At 37.7% G+C, this 16,736-nt stretch overlaps 1 long non-coding RNA gene across 1 annotated transcript in view; it reads left to right on the top strand.

Moving 5' to 3' along the window:
* The window catches only part of LOC110741050, a 288,042-nt gene that overhangs the window by 27,716 nt on the left and 243,590 nt on the right, over positions 1-16,736 (top strand). Inside the window, exon 2 of the long non-coding RNA XR_002516621.2 lies at positions 6,660-6,778. This is a non-coding gene — a long non-coding RNA (uncharacterized LOC110741050). The remainder of the gene's footprint in view (positions 1-6,659; positions 6,779-16,736) is intronic.

The raw sequence follows: 16,736 nt of genomic DNA, 5'->3' as shown, positions 1-16,736 counted from the left end.
GTAGTACATATCTTAATGAAGAAAACCAGTAAATACCATGATAAACATGGAGGTAGGGAAAGGAGGAGGAAGGAAGGAGGAAAGCAGCAATTTTAGCATCCTCATCTTTCATAGCAGGGAGTCAGTGGAATATAATCTAAAGCTGAAACCTGAGGTTAAGATAAGAAAAATATAACGGTTTCATCCTCTAAATGTACTTCATAATCTTTTTTCTTGCTCAAAATGAATGTGACATTTTGGGGTGAATAGCCATTTTTAACTGAAGTTCAGCAATTCTTTTAGTTTTACTTTAGATTACTTCCATTAAATTCGTGTAAAGTCATATTGAATATTTCTAGTTAAAATGGTATTTAAAGTATACACTTAATGTTATAAAATTATTTCTGTCCATCTCTGCTTGCCTGCCTAAGAGGCAGTGCGGTTTAGAGCAGAGCTTTTCAACTGTGTTTATGGATATGAATGGCTTGGGGATCTCACCGGAATGCAGGCCTGGGGTGGGGCGTGGGGCATTTCTAATGAGCTCCTGGCTGCTGCTGCTGCCCATGGGCCTCACTTTGAGCAGTGGGCTGTGAGGAGCACTCTAGTGCCAGGCTGCCTAATTGTGTTTCTGGTGCCACCACTTACAAGCTGTGTGACTTTAAGCAAGTCCTATGCCTGAATTTTCCAATCTATAAAATTGGGAAATTATAACAGTACTGCCCTGTAAAATGCTTAGAATAATGCCTGACAACAGATGTTAAACATTATAAAAACTGGCTATTTTTACTGACTGTATCAACCCTGTACCAGAAACCTAAGCTTTCTGGATTTCAATTTCCCCATCTACAAAAATAACTACATCACAGGGCTATTGCAACAACTAGAAGTAACTTATGTAGGACACCCTGCACAGTGTCTGGTAGGTTATAGATAATAAATGATAATTATCAATGATTACAGTTACTATATAAATTATAATATACTAATATTTACTATTTTTTTTCCCAAGTACCTATATAGTCTTAGCTCTGCTGATTCATTTATTCAGTAACTCTCACTCAGATTTTACTCATTCATTGAATAACTAATTCTTGAGTTTTTTCTGTGTCTTAGGAAGCCTGGTTTAAACACTGGGATTACCTAAGGAAATAGGGTAGTCTTAGTGAGCTTTTATTTTCCTGGGAGAGAAGAAACAAATAAATAATATGCACAGCAGCAGTAAGTGGTGTGGAGAAAGGTAAAGCAACATAAACAGAAAATTATGCTGGGGTGGGAGAGTAGGATGATTAGATATGAGGTTGTCAGGGGTATGTCTCGGGGAAACGGACAGTTGAGTAGATACCCAGATGAGTGAGGAAGCAGGCCCTGAGAAGTTCTGGGGAGAATATTTCCATCAGAGTTTCCCCTGAAGCAATGAGGTCAGTGTATCTAGTTCTGAGGGAACTCAGCATCATGCTAGGAGCTGGAGTTTGAGAGGAAGGCAGGTCCAGATCAGTGTTTTCTAAACTGAGAGTTACAGTTCATTAGTGAGTTGCAGTCAAAATTAAAAAAAGAGAGCTGATCAGAATTAAAAATATCAGAGCATATAGTAGATACCAAGGATGAGTACTGGTTTGTATCATAGAAGGAGATACATAGACACACACATGTGTATGTCCTAGGTTATGGTTTTAAAATAATTTTTTACTTGGGGTACCAGTATAAAAAAGGTTCCAGGCTGGGCGCAGTGGCTCATGCCTGTAATCCCAACACTTTGGGAGGCCAAGACTGGTGGATCACTTGAGGTCAGGAGTTTGAAACCAGCCTGACCAGCACGGTGAAACCCCATCTCTACTAAAAATACAAAATTAGCCATGCATTGGTGGTGCATGCCTGTAATCCCAGCTACTCGGGAGGCTGAGGCAGGAGAATCCCTTGAATGTGGGAGGCAGAAGTTGCAGTGAGCTGATATCGCACCACTGCATTCCAGCTTGGGCAACAAGAGCAAAACTTCATCTCAAGAAAAAAAAAAAAAGAAAAGAAAAGAAAAAAAATAAAGAAGGTTCCAATACACTGGGACAGTTTACATAGACCCTTGTGGACTGTTACAAGGAGTGTATGCTTTATTCTGCAGGTCAAGAAGCCAGCAAAGGGGTTTGAGCAGAGGAGTGCCATAATATGATCATTGTTTTTAAGCTCTTTGATACCTACGTGGAAAGCTGACTGAGGGGAGTGAAGGTGAAAGAAAGCAATGAAAACCTCTTGGCAAATCACTTCTTACTTATAGCCTTGCAGTAGGCAGAATAATGCCCCCTCCCACAAAGACATCCATGTCCTAATCTGTGAAACCTGTAAATGTGTTATGCCACATGGCAAAACGGTCTTTGCAGATGATCCAAATCGACACGGGAGGTTATCCTGGATTAGCTGAATGGACCTGGTCTAATTGCAAAGTCCTTAACTGTGGAACAGGCAGGCAGCAGTAGTAGTCAGAGTGAGAATGCACTTGACCTGCCATTGCTGGCTTTGAAGATGGAGAAAATAGGTCTGAGACAGTGGATGTAGGTAGACCCCGGAAGCTGGGGAAGGCAGGGAAATGAATCCTATATCTTACAGAAAAGAATAAAGACCCCTGATACCTTGAGTTAGCCTGGTGAGATCTGCGTCAGATTTCTGATCTACAGAATTGTAAGGGTATAAAGTGCATGTATTTTGTGATGTTTTAACTTTAAAGAAGTTTTGTTTTATTTTTAATTGACAAATAATAATTGATAATAATTGTATATATTTATGGGGTACAATGTGACGTGTGTGTTTTTTAAGCCCCAGCATTTTTGATAATTTGTTATGGTAGCAATAGAAAACTGTTACAAACATGTTGCCTTTTAAACCTGTCTTCATATCCTTCCTCTTTGCTATGGCTTGAATGTCCCCTTCAAAACTCATGTTGAAATTGAATTGCCATTGGTTTGGAATTAAGAGGTGGGACTTTTTTTTTTTTTTTTTTTTGGACGGAGTCTTGATCTGTCGCCCAGGCTGGAGTGCAGTGGCACAATCTCGGCTCACTGCAACCTCCGCCTCCTGGATTCAAGTGATTCTTCTGCCTCAGTCTCCCAAGTAGCTGGTACTACAGGTGCATGCCACCACGCCCAGCTAATTTTTGTATTTTTAGTAGAGAAGGGATTTCACCATATTGACCAGGCTAGTCTCGAACTCCTGACCTTGTGATCCACTGGCCTAGGCCTCCTGAAGTGCTGGGATTACAGGCATGAGCCACCGCTCCTGGCCAAGAGGTAGGACCTTTAAGAGGTGATTCGGTCGTGAGGGCTCTGCCCGCATGAATGGATTAATGCCATTGTCTTGAGAGTGGGTTAGTTATTGTGGGTGTGGGGTCCCTGATAAAAAAGATGAGTTTGGCCCCCTTCCTCTCTGTCTCTTGTGCTCACGTCTGTCTTCTGCCTTCTACCATGGGATAAAGCAGCAATAAGTCCCTCCTCAGATATCCTTTGGTCTTGGATTTCCCAGTCCCCAGAATCATGAGCCAAATAAACTTCTTTTGTTTATAAAGTACACAGTCTGTGGTCTGTTGTGGCAGTGGAAAACAAACTCAGATATTCCTTACAGACCTCTTCAGAGTGTAATTCCTCTGTGCTGCCCTCACTGTCCCAGGTGTCCTTTCAGAATCCTCTGCTCCTTCCTGCTATCTGCTTTACACCTAGTTTCCATTCTTAATCCCCAGGACTCTTTTTGTAGTTATTCCCAGTAGGAAAGTCTAACAGTTTGGGCACACTCAACCAGAGATCTTTTGTTGTCAAAAAGGGATATAGATTTAAGTTGAAGAAATGTGTGGAGGGGAACTGAGGTTGAAGGAGAATTGCAATTGGTTCCTTTTACTTGTTTATTTTCATTCAAGTGGTAAAGCAGGTAGATTATCTCATAGCTGCTAGCATTAGATGATGGAGGGTTGGTGATTAATTCACTCCAGGTTGTCATAAGAAATGAAAATGGTTTAATTTGTCTAAATTCAAATATGGGGCTGAGCAAATAACTTTTAATGAATTCTATAAATATTCAGGCAATACTGGAGCCAACTTCTTTGTGTTGTGTTACCATTGGCTAGGTCATTTTTATGTAAGTACAGTACTTACCATGTGGTCTTCAAGTACAAATGAGATATTTTCATTTTCATTTATAAAGAGTATCATTTGATTGATCTAATGAAAAACAAGGATAAATTATTCATTATGATTTATTCAGTAATGTTTTGTATAGAGGATGCTCTTTATAATTTTGATAGTGTTCTCATATGAAAAACTCACTTAATTCTCACAAAAGCGTTGTTTGATAGGAAGGACAGATTTTAGTGAACTCTCCTTCAGATGACAAGCAAGAAATTCTGTAAGGTTACTGGACCTGCCCAAAGTTAAGTGGCAGAAACTAGAACCCAGGTTGTTGGGTTTCTAATTAGCGTTTTAACCACTTGCCCCTGACATAATAAAAACGCTTCATTGTGTTTGTGTGGTCTCCTGGGGGGACATGATCCGTAGGAACATAGTATTGTTAATACTTCCTAGTGCTGAAACATTTTCAATCATTCAAAGAGATCGTATGCCCCACCCCACTTAGTACCCAGTCAATAACGAGTACAATTGAACCACTTCTTGATGGTTAGAGTATATTTTATTATGAATCTTAATTATTATATTGTGAGAGCCTTAAGAAATACGAGGTTGTTGGCACCTATCCAGTGTGATTCTATATAGCCAGCCTTTTAAAGTTTATTGTCTGTTCTCTTCTGTTGTTTTTTTCTCCTTGGGACACTGGCTTCTACCATTCCCTTGTTTCCTCCACCACGAAAGTTGCCAGGGGAACATATCTCACCTGTGGAGCAAAGTGCATGGGCTTTGTCACAGCTTCCCTTGTTGAATTTCATGTATCCTCAATGGTTCAGGTTATCGAAATATGACTCCTAAACACATTGCATATCACTATAAAAATATAAATAATACACCTCAAAATAGTCTGTGGAGCTTATTTTGGAAAGTATCACCTAAAGTATTATATCAATCTGATGACAAATGTTGAACAGCATGCAAACATATATGATGATTGTGACACCTTGGAATCTGTTCTTATATGAGATTTTCTTCCATGTAGCAGCAACCAAGTCAAAGAGTTTAAATAGCATGTTACAAAAGAACAGAATAATGTCAACTTAATAGATTGTCTTAACTTATTATTTCTGTAAATTCCCTATCTAAGGCTTAATATTCTTCAACCAGGTTTTTCTCTGCCATTATAAAGATGTACTAATTTGCTACTTGGCAACTAGACCAATATGTTTATGTATTAGTCTTAGAACACCAATTTGAATATATATATATATTTTTTTCTCTAAAGCTTTTGAAACTTTGTAGCCACTTTACCAATTCTTATTAAAAATGCTAAAACAATATTACTGGGGGAAATTTCTTAACACTATATAAGATAGTTCATTAAATACCTAAAGTACTTACAATGCCCAGGAGAATTTTAAATGAAAACATTTAAAAAAAATAAAATGAAAACAATGTAAATGTGCAAAGAAAGCGAAATTATTACTATTCAGCAAAACAGAATACTGTAATTTAAATATGTTCCAGGGCAGACAGCAAGTTCTGAGGGGAATTTGCCTGTCACTGAATGGCGGGGCAGTGAGGGGGAGGCGCGGGGGCACTGGAGTTGACCTGGTCCCAGCCTGTGTGAACCGTGTCTGGAGGGAGGGGTGGCAGAGAAGACTCTTAAGCTTTTGATGCCATCTGAGCCAGGATTATTTCTCCTTCCTTACATTGCTTGAAGTTTTTTCCATCTTCTACTATGTCCGCTGCAGAACCAGTGCTAAATAGAATGCTGGTATATAGGCTTCCATTGAAAACTGGCACATGAGCTCAAAAGAGGATGCTGACAGTAACAGCCCCACTGTAGGTAGATCTAAGCTGCCTTTTCAAAGGGTTTTCTACTGTCTTACTGAATGTGACTGTTTACTTATCTATACCCTCTTAGAGGAGTGTCACCCTAGAACAAACTCTAGGGTCCCATTGCCTGGGTTCAAATCTTGACTCTTCAGCTAAGTAGTTCTGTTGCCTGAAGCAAGTCACCGAACTACTCTGGGCCTCAGCTTTCTCATCTATCTAAAGGAGGCAATTATAGTACCAACCTCATAATCTTGTCGTGAAGTCTTGGTGAGTTAATATGTGTAAAGAACTTGGATCAGTGCCTGACACAATAATAAATGTGGAACATTAATATCAGCAATTAATAGTACTAGAGTGCAAACTCTTTGAGGTCATTGACTGTATGTTTCAAATTGCTTATTGCTGTGTCTGTAATATCTAACAAGGTACCCACTTCACAGTAGCAATTCAGTGAATAGGTTGAATGTGGACATTGCCTTCTGTGTAGCATATTTTCTAAGACTCAAATGTTAATAATTCATATTAAAATTTCATATTTTCTACTAATTCATGATGTGACTAGTATCTATTAACAAAAAGTCAGGTTTCAAACATCAAATTGAAATTATACCCCCAAAAGAGCAATAATATGAAAATGCTTGTCTCAAAAGCTATGTTTCTGTTGAGAGAAAATAAATATATACATATATATTTATCAGCATGATTTTTATGATCATCACTTACCTTAAAACTTTCATTTCTTTTTAGCTATCTAATGAATGATCTTCTACTAAGGACTAAAACTTTGATCAAGTCTTCACCAAACAGTAACCTTCACAATGGGCTCTACTCTGATCACCATTCTTATCCCCACCCGACCTCTGAATGTGAGTATCCTCTTAACCCTACTCTGCTTTTATTTCACAGTAAGCACCAAGCACTGTATTACATTCTATGGGGTTTTCTTATATGTTATGCTTATTATTTATTATCTACTTCCTTCAGCTAGAGGTAAGCTATATGAGGAAAGGGATTTTTGGTTGGTTCATTTATATATCCCAAGTGCTTAGAATAATACCAGCTTAATAGTATTGAGACTCTCAATAAATCTTTACCAGATAAATAAATGGACTGATCTTATGTGCTTAATTCTCTATGTATCTGTCTGTCTGTCTGTCTATCCACCTATCTCAATGTAAAAAATAGGTTTGAGGGCACAGGATTTTCTGTGTGTCCTCCATAGGTTCTACATCTAGTCCTACTTTTCACCCCAAGTTCCTCAAATCCATTCAGCTGGCATTGTACCTTCCTTGATAAAAGTAAGGTTAGATGATGCTAAGATTTTATTCCTGATGTATCAGAAATACTAAACAGCACTGGAGCACGGAGTGATTGAATAGAGAGTATAATGTTCAAATAATTTTATGTTAGCAACCACTATTACAGACCTTTCTGTGAGAAGCCCTCAGAACTGTATTCCCTTCTGATGTGGATATCTGCTGTGTAAGACAATCACAAAACATCGTGACTTCGTAAACTGGGCCAATTCATTCCATTTGCAATGAGCATCGCTTTCAATGTAGGGCATGTCTGATCTTTGTGGGCCTGAATATTGAAGAGAGAATTTGAAAATTAGACTGGGTTAAACTCCCTAGTACAGTGTTGTTTAAATGAAAGCAGCCCACTGATAAGATAGTTTCATTTCTCTTTAAATCCTTCAAATTAAACATGTCAAAGTGTTCTTAAGTAGGTAATCTCTTTCCTAAATGTCACAGTCAAATTTCATCTTCATAGGAGATACTAATGAACTATCCAGTGTGCTACCCTCTTGCTATACAAATACCAAAGTAATTTGGGCCTTCTCTGTATTTACTTGACATAAGGAGAATTCAATTTTGCTTCTATTTCCAGACACTTAATTCGGCTGAAGGTACTATTTTCTAAGTGAGCAAGCAGTTATAAAGGCTTATGATTTTACCTAGTAATTTATAATGCAGTAAACACAAATCTGTTATTTAACAGGATCCATACGGTCCCCTGTAAATTGATCTTGTTAAACATTTATTATTTTAAATGAAAAGGTTTGTTAATAAAATTAAGTAGAACTTTCACAGGCTTGGTACAGATGACTCAAGAATTAATCCAGTCTCAAGGAAGGGAGATACTGCTAACTTCACTAGTCCATGGCACAGAGTAATAACTCCTAATATTTACAAAAAGAAAAAGAGGTGATTAAAATAAATGCCCTCTTCTAAAAGTCATGAGGAGACTTCTGGGCTACTTGAGTCACTGTCAGTGAGGTTGGGGCTTATCCTTACTTTATCCTTTTAGGATAAAGTAAACTCTGGCTTCCTTCTCTCTGTTCCTAGCAGCGGTCCTGCTGTTTCTGGCTTTCTGGTGCCTTGAAATAATTGAGTTAGCTGAGATTTGGGCTTTGAAGTGTTGGGTCATTTTCAGGGTGTGGGTCAATGCTCGGTTCTCAAGTGACAGTAGGACTGGAGAATGCAGAAGGAGACTCAGGCCAAGAGGTTGGTACAAGGGACAGAAAATTGGCAATGTACAGCCAGCTGTGGGCCTGTGTATATCCAGCTATGAAGCTGTGGACCTCTAGGGGTTAGTGGATATTCTCATGACAGATACCAACATCAGCATTTATTACCCCTCTGGATTACACTTGCCATTTTTTGGCCTCTGAGGATTGTTCTCAATTTCTTCTCAGTTCTATGCGGTTATAGAAGTTTATTTCCTTTTCTTTTCTCTTCTCATTTTCATTTTCTTCCCCTTTCCCATTTCCTTTCTCTTTCACTTCTCTTTCCTTTTCTTTTCCTTTTCCTTCCCTTTCCTTCCTTTACCTTTTTCCTTTCCTTCCCTTCCCTTCTCTTTTCCTTTCCTTTCCATCTCTTTTTCTTCTCTCTTCCCCTACTATGGAATCCAGGTTTTTAAAGTGTGCTGTATGATGAGTATTTTTCATGACGCCCACTGCACTATATTGTAGAAAAACAAGTGAAGTCTTTATTTATTTATTTATTTATTTATTTATTTATTTATTTATTTTTTTGAGACGGAGTCTTGCTGTGCTCCCAGGCTGGAGTGCAGTGGCGTGATCTCGGCTCACTGCAAGCTCCGCCTCCCGGGTTCACGCCATTCTCCCGCCTCAGCCTCCCAAGTAGCTGAGACTACAGGCTCCCGCCACCACGCCCGGCTAGTTTTTTGTATTTTTTAGTAGAGATGGAGTTTCACCATGTTAGCCAGGATAGTCTCGATCTCCTGACCTCGTGATCCACCCGCCTCGGCCTCCCAAAGTGCTGGGATTACAGGCTTGAGCCACCGCGCCCGGCCTATTTTTCTTAAGTTGTAGAGTAGATTCACTGTAGTCACTATAAAGTTTCACTCTCCCTTGCTTTATGTATTTCTTGAATGGCATGGAAATTGTTGGGGTTAATCCTAGCAGATTAGAAATGCCTGAGTGAGGGGGCCATATGGGCCAGAGGAGAAAATATTTGAAAACTAATAATGGACAATGATGGAAACCAGTTGAGAGGATAGTACCTTTATATTGTACATTTCCTCCCAGTTGTTGATAAGAGGGGCTAAGAAACGAAAATATTTTGATTGCAAATGACAGTCATTTCACAAACTACCTGACTGATGATTGAGGAAATCAGAGTTCATTTTCCTTAGAAATAGTGCATTCAGGCTGGATGCGGTGGCTCACGCCTGTAATCCTAGCACTTTGGGAGGCTGAGGCGGGCAGATTGCCTGAGCTCAGGAGTTTTTTGATCAGTCTGGGCAACATGGTGAAACCCCACCTCTACTAGAGTACAAAAAAATTAGCTGAGCGTCATGGCCTGTGCCTCTAGTCCCAGCTACTCAGGAGGCTGAGGCAGGAGAATTGCTTGAACCCAGGAGGCGGAGGCTGAAGTGAGCTGAGATCGTGCTACTGCACTCCAGCCTGGGTGACAGAGCAAGACTCTGTCTCAAACAAAAAAAACAAAACAAAACAAAAGCAAAAACCAGACAAAAACAAACAAACAAAAAAATAGTGCATTTAACATATTATTTAAGGTCAGTTTAACAAATAATAAAATGTACATGTTTGTTTTATAGACAATTTTGACTGACATATGAATGTGGACTTGCAATAGGTTTCTAATAAAGATAATTTAACACCACATAGAAATTATTGGCCCCAAAATGTCTATTATTAATGTAAAATAATTAATTTTGATTTTTGAAATGTTTTATGCCAAAAGTTGAAATGTATTCATGTTTTAAAAAGAACATTTATAAGTAAATGAAATTCTTCATACATTTTCATCTGAGCAAAAGCATATCAGTATGTGATTATTGCTAATAATTATATAGTATATTTTCAGATTTCCAGTTTTATTACTAAAATATAATACTACTAAAACATTATTTTGATTGTCCTGTTACTAATTTCCATTGTTTAAAATACATAATTAAATATTTAATTTACTATATATGTGATTCTTAAGAAATGATTTTGCACAAGTGGAAGGTAAATATACATCTTAGTCTGTTTTGTGTTGTTGTAAAGGAATACCTGAGGCTGGGTAATTTATAAAGAAAAGAGGTTTATTTAGCTCATCGTTCAGCAGTCTGTACAAGAAGTATGGCACTGGTATCTGCTCAGCTTTTGCTAAGGGCTTTTGTGCTGCCTGGAAGCATGGCAGAGAAGGTCAAAGGGAAGGTGGGCATGGGTGAAGAGGGACCAAACCCAAGAGTGCTGTCTTTATAACAACCACTCTTGCAGGAGCTAATCCATTTCCCAGAACCAATCCAGTTTTGTATGAGACAGAACTCACTACCAGAGAGAGCAGCACCAAGCTATTCCTGAAGCGTCTATCCCCATGACCCAATGCTTTCCATTAGGCCCCACCTCCAACATTGAGGATTAAATTTCAACATGGGGTTTGGAGGGACAAACATCCAAGCCATAGCAGTGTATAAACCTTATTATATAATACCGTTTTCATTGACAGGTTAAACGTGTTTTAGCTTGAAGCTCAATAGAAAACCACCTTATATTGAAGAAGATGCACTTTTAGCATACTTCAATAATACCCTTTTTAGTCCTCGTGTATAAAATCAAATATTAAATAAAACATTTACTTTGTAACTTCAGCTTAATTTTTAAAACATGCCAGTAGTTTTTTAAAGCTTTTTTTTTTTTTCTTTTTTAACTATTGTTTTCACTAGGGTGTTCTATGACCTAATAATTATGTAGTGTTATCTTGAGTACATTATTTTACATATTTTATGGGTAGCACTACCCTTTAAATATTTTTTCCCTATTAAGAAGTTAAGTGAGTTACAAATAAACTAATATTTATTTTTAAATATTTAAGAAAGCAAAATTTTCTTTTTTAAGTTTTAGAAATGAAACTTTAAGTTGACAGTTAACTAATTTTTACTCGTTCAGCAATGACAAACATTAGAATGTATATAAGCAGTAGAAAGGATGCTGATTGAAATTTTCTTTTTTAAGGACTACTAGGTGGGGAGAAGAATGTTCCATATTGTTTAAATGTGGTTTAATCTCTACTTTTTCTTCATAAATCCATTAAATAATATTCCCCCATGGCAGAGTGTTCCAGTGGTTCTCCAATAACCATTCTCCCACTCTTCTTTTTAGAAAGCACAGCCCTTGTGGCTCAAGTTATAGCTGGGCACACAGCCACAAACTGACCTCCTTCCCAGCTTCCTTGTTAGTCAGATGTGGGATGCAGTTGTTCGGAACTTGGAGTTTTCCTCCAGATGATATGTTAATTTCTCCTTAGATGTAATGTTATATACATTGTCCTGAAATTATTATATTTTGACCTGCTTGGCAAGCATTACTGGAAAATTATACCTATTATATCTTAATACCTTATTTTAATTAGTAAAGCCTTTGAGGTTTTATCTCCTAGGAGACAAGGGATGAAGCCTGCATGGGAAAATTTTCTTTTTAGAATATTTGGCTAATCCATCCAACTGGAACCCGGTTGTGTTTTGTGTGGCCAGTGGTGCTGATTGGCTTTGGGTCATCTTCCACTGGGTTGTTGTATGTGACCACTAGTGATGACTAATCTTTCCTATTCTTGGAACAGTTTCTGGCATTACTGAGACTGTTGGACTTATTCCAGTTCCTTGTATCTACCCTGTTTATGTAGCATGAGGACAATGCATTTGCATAATTTATATATTTAATAGAGCAGAATCCTCACATATATTAACGTTCTTGCCCATATTAATGCAAACTGATTCTATTTTGCTGGGACCACGCGTTAGGCTCTTCTTGTGTTGCTATAAAGGAATACGTGAGACCAGGTAATTTATAAAGAAAAGAGGTTTGTTTAATTGGCTCATGGTTCTACAGGCTGTACAAGTATGGTGCCAGTATCTGCTTGGCTTCTAGGGAGGCCTCAGGGAGCTTTTACTCATGAAGGAAGGTGAAGTAGGGGTGGGCATGTCACATGGCGAAAGCAGAGAGAGAGAGAGTAGAGGAGGTGCTACGCATTTTTAAACAACCAGATCTCCTCTTTATCTCAAGGGCAGCAGGAAGCCATGAGGGATCCACCCCCATGACCGAGACACCTCCAACACTGGGGTTACATCTCAACATGAGATTTGGAGGGGACATATAAACTCTATTAGACCACTTCTCTTTTGTGGTTTTATATTCTCTGTCTCTCTTTTTAAAATATGATAATGGACATTTAATTGCTCAATTTATACCAACTGATTTGATTTTAAACTTAATTGACTGTCATTTTTCTTCTTTTTTGAATACTTAAGTTGTTGCAAGGTGGCCAATGAGAGTTTGTAAACTGTTTTAGTCCCCTCAAAGTCATATACATTTTGAAAATGTCCTTACTTTTTAATTACACTGTGATGCTACATTCCTATCATAATTATTTCTTTCATTGTTCCTTTTGATGCAAGGGTGTGTGCATGACTTGACATTGAGCAAGCATTTTAGTTGGGTTACTTCTAATGACAGAAATAAAAGAAAATGTTTTTACTTAAGGCTTTGGGTTCATATTGATTTTTTTTCTGTTTAGCAACTAACATTAAATTTTTTAAACTTCAGGGCGAGTATAAATTTGATTATTTTTACAATATGCCATTTAGATGTGTAACCTCTCATTTAAAGTGAAATTGTACTCCCTTTTTATTGAAAAATTTTATGTTGCATCCATCACCATTTTGAAGGGTGGTGGGGAGAAAGAAATTTGACTCGAGGAATCATAGAATTTTTGAACTGGCAGGAGCTTAGAGATCTCTACTGCATTTCTTTGATTTTACAGGTGAAAAATTGAATGCCTCAACAGAGTTGAAAACTTTCCCTAAGTTCTCTGTATGTATATGTGTGTGTATACACGTACGTGTGCACGCACAAACACACAGCGTCTTAAGTTGTTAAAAATTATTCGTCACATGTCACACTCCCTTGGAGTCAAGCTTTGGTGAGTTCCCAGTCATTATCTTGGGATGCCCAGGTGGAACCAGAGATGTATCCGACTACGCTGGGGTCTGAATGAGCACTGACGCTCATTTTGACTCACTCTCTCTAAGGGACGGTTCTCAGGCTTTTTCTAGGGTGACAATTAAATCAGGCCTTTTTCACACAAACATCTTACAGTTTAGAAACTGAAGAGATTATCAAAGCACCCTGTAGTTAGGACAGAAACAAATGTAATGCCACATACAATGGACTTTGCAGACTCGGGGGAAAATGGTGGGAGGGGGGTGAGGGATAAAAGACTACACATTGGGTACAGTGTACAGTGCTTGGGTGATGGGTGCATCAAAATCTCAGGAGTCACCACTAAATAACTTACCCATGTAACCAAACATTACCTGTTCCCCAAAAACCTATTGAAATAAAAAAAGTTAAAAAAATTTGTAAAGTACTGAACACATACTGTATAGCTTGCAATCATCATCACCACCATCATCATCATTACTGTTACTATTATCTGAAAGTGACTCACATCCTGAAATCTACAAGGAGAAAAATATTCATTGGCCTACATAAATAAAAGATACATGCATGTATTAAAGAAATGTAATGCCAGAGGAACAGTCCAAACCTCAGATCCCTCTGAGCTCATATAATCTGTGTGTCTGCCATGATTGTTTTGCATTTTAAGAGATTTTCAAGATAGACGTCCTTATGGCTGAATTCTAGCATGAAAAATTAGGTAAGCAGAGTAGAGAATCTGAGAATCTGGGAAATCATGGACATTATCTAGTTTAATTTTCCTATTTACAGAGCAGCAAAATAAATCTGGTTTAAGTTTTTACTTTAAATTATTATAGCATCAGAATACATAATGAGCAATTTGTTCTGCCAAATTTTTAAAGAGTTAGGATAAAAATAAGCAACATTGTACCATAATTAGATACAAGAGAGTTTTCTGATTAAAGTGCTTTTGGATTATTAGAGTTAAAACTTTCTATATAATATTTTCAGTCATTTTAATTTCAAATAGATGTCAGATAAACATAACCAGTGTGCTAGAGTCATTAAAAACACATTTTGTAATTTTGCTACACAGCAGAAGCTGAGGGGTGAACATCCATTAGCATTACCATCTAATATTTAATAAAACATATTTAACATAATAATCTAAAATTACAAAACTGTTATCTCTCATCCCTAATATTAGTTTTTTCTTTAATTATGCTTAGCTTTATTTCTTTGGACCTCTTTTTGGAAAGGCTGTATGATTAAGAGCAAAATGGTTAAAAAAATTCTTCATTATTGCATAAAAATATCCTTTTTTACATATATTAGAACTTAACATTGTAACTATTGAAGCATGATAGCATAATCTTAGTGAAGATAGAGCAGCCCATATATGTTTCTGCAATGAATAGTCATAAGAGTACTGTTTTTGCATAACTAGTTTTCCACGTATGTAATTGCTCGCAATATTACAAAACACTCTCAAAAAAATAATAGTGGTCAATCTTACTGCTTTAAAAATTAATTTCTTAAATTCAAAGAACAAAGTTGAGGCTGAGCACGGCGGCTTATGCCTGTAATCCCAGCACTTTGGGAGGCCGAGGTGGGTGGATCACCTGAGGCCAGGAGTTCAAGACCAGCCTGGCCAACATGGTGAAACCCTATCTCTACTAAAAATATAAAAACTAGCTGGGCATGGTGGTGGGTGCCTGTAATCCCAGCTACTCGGGAGGCGGAGGCAGGAGAATTGCTTGAACCCAGGAGACAGAGGTAGCAGTGAGCTGACACAGTGCCACTGAACTCCAGCCTTGGTGACAGAGTGAGACTCTGTCTCAAAAAAAAAGGACACAGTCGAGACATTAAAGCTTTCCTGTAGAAGGAAAATCTTTAAAGGTTGTCGCTGAGTCAAGGACATAATTTGATAAATACAGTAGTTGACTAGAAATAAAAACTGCTCTTTAGCTCCTAGAATAAAGCCCTGGACACATACAACTCTACAGCTTATACAGCTATATTTTATCAACTTTATTGGGCAATTAGTTTTATTGTTCAGAGCATATTGATTTATGCAAAACAATCAGCAATCTTATCTATTTCTTGGAAGAAATGAACAATTATTTTATATTAAAACTTAAGAAAAAATTATACAGCTCATTTAAATTCACGGCAACTGCCTTGGTAATTTTCATTATACTAATTTGCAAATATAATAACTCATCCCTGAAATCTCCTCATCTGACACTTTCTTCTTTTTAGCAAAATCTAATACAGTAGAATTTCACTGCATTTCATGTCATAATGATAATCTTTTTTCTTTCCTCAGTTGAGGAAAATTTTTTTCTTAACCTACTTTAAGTCAAGAAAACAAGGGATTAAAGCATATCTAGTTGTACAGAGTCCTTAGTTTTGTAGTGTAAGTTGCTTTCTAAAGTTATGTACAAACTATTCACTGCAAATTTATCTTGAGGAAGATATGTGTCAAAATTGGTACACTTTAACTCAGATGTGTGAAGAAAACTATCTTTTTCTATTTTGTAACCTATCTCATTTGTCCTCAAGCCCTTATTCTTGTGGAAAGAAAGACAAAATTTGTCAATTGAAACTAATTTAATTTTTCCTCCAGTTTAAATCAAAATTTTAAAAGGGGGAACTGGTAATTAGTTCAAGTATCTTCTCCTTACTGTCCCACCCTTCCCAAGATGGTTCTCAGCCTTGGATGAAGACCTTGTTTCCACATGGTGTTAAAGGAGTGCACCATGTACATTTCTTGGATTCCCATGGAGGGGTTTATTTTGATGGTTTCTGGGCAGCAAAGTCTGTCCTTATTGCTGTATATCCTCTGCTGCTGATGGAAGATGACTGATGCGATTTTTGTTTGTTCTTTGGCATGGTCAAGACATAATGATGACCCTTCTCTTGGTTGATTCTGTCATCCTTCCTGATGCCTGATGACCATTGCCTGTCTTCAGCTCTTGTTGTCAGTGGTTTCCCGGATTCTGGCTGAGACAAATTTGCTTGTTTTCTTAGATGGTCTCTCCTTTAAACATTGTACCACAGGATCACTTTTCCTCTCTCTGCAGTAACCTTATTAGTGAGCTCACCAGCTAGAACTCTCTACCACTTTGTACATCCTCCTTGGGACCTGCTGGAAGTTCCGTATTCTCTACATAACCAACATAGACCAAAACATACCATCCTGACTACCATATTCACCCTATGTTAATGCAGGGTCTTTTCCAAGGTGGTCTCCAACTAGAGTCCCAAATGGGAAGGATAACAAACACCTCAGCTTTTAGTCTCTCTGGCCTCTCTGGGTTCTTTCTACCACTCACTTTCTCCAAGGTTTAGTCCTGGTGTTGAGAATA

The sequence above is a fragment of the Papio anubis genome, chromosome 14 (assembly GCF_008728515.1).
Source record: "Papio anubis isolate 15944 chromosome 14, Panubis1.0, whole genome shotgun sequence".
Lineage (NCBI taxonomy): Eukaryota > Metazoa > Chordata > Mammalia > Primates > Cercopithecidae > Papio > Papio anubis.
The sequence above is the reverse complement of the archived record's forward strand: the minus strand, read 5'-3'. Positions and strand labels throughout refer to the sequence as shown.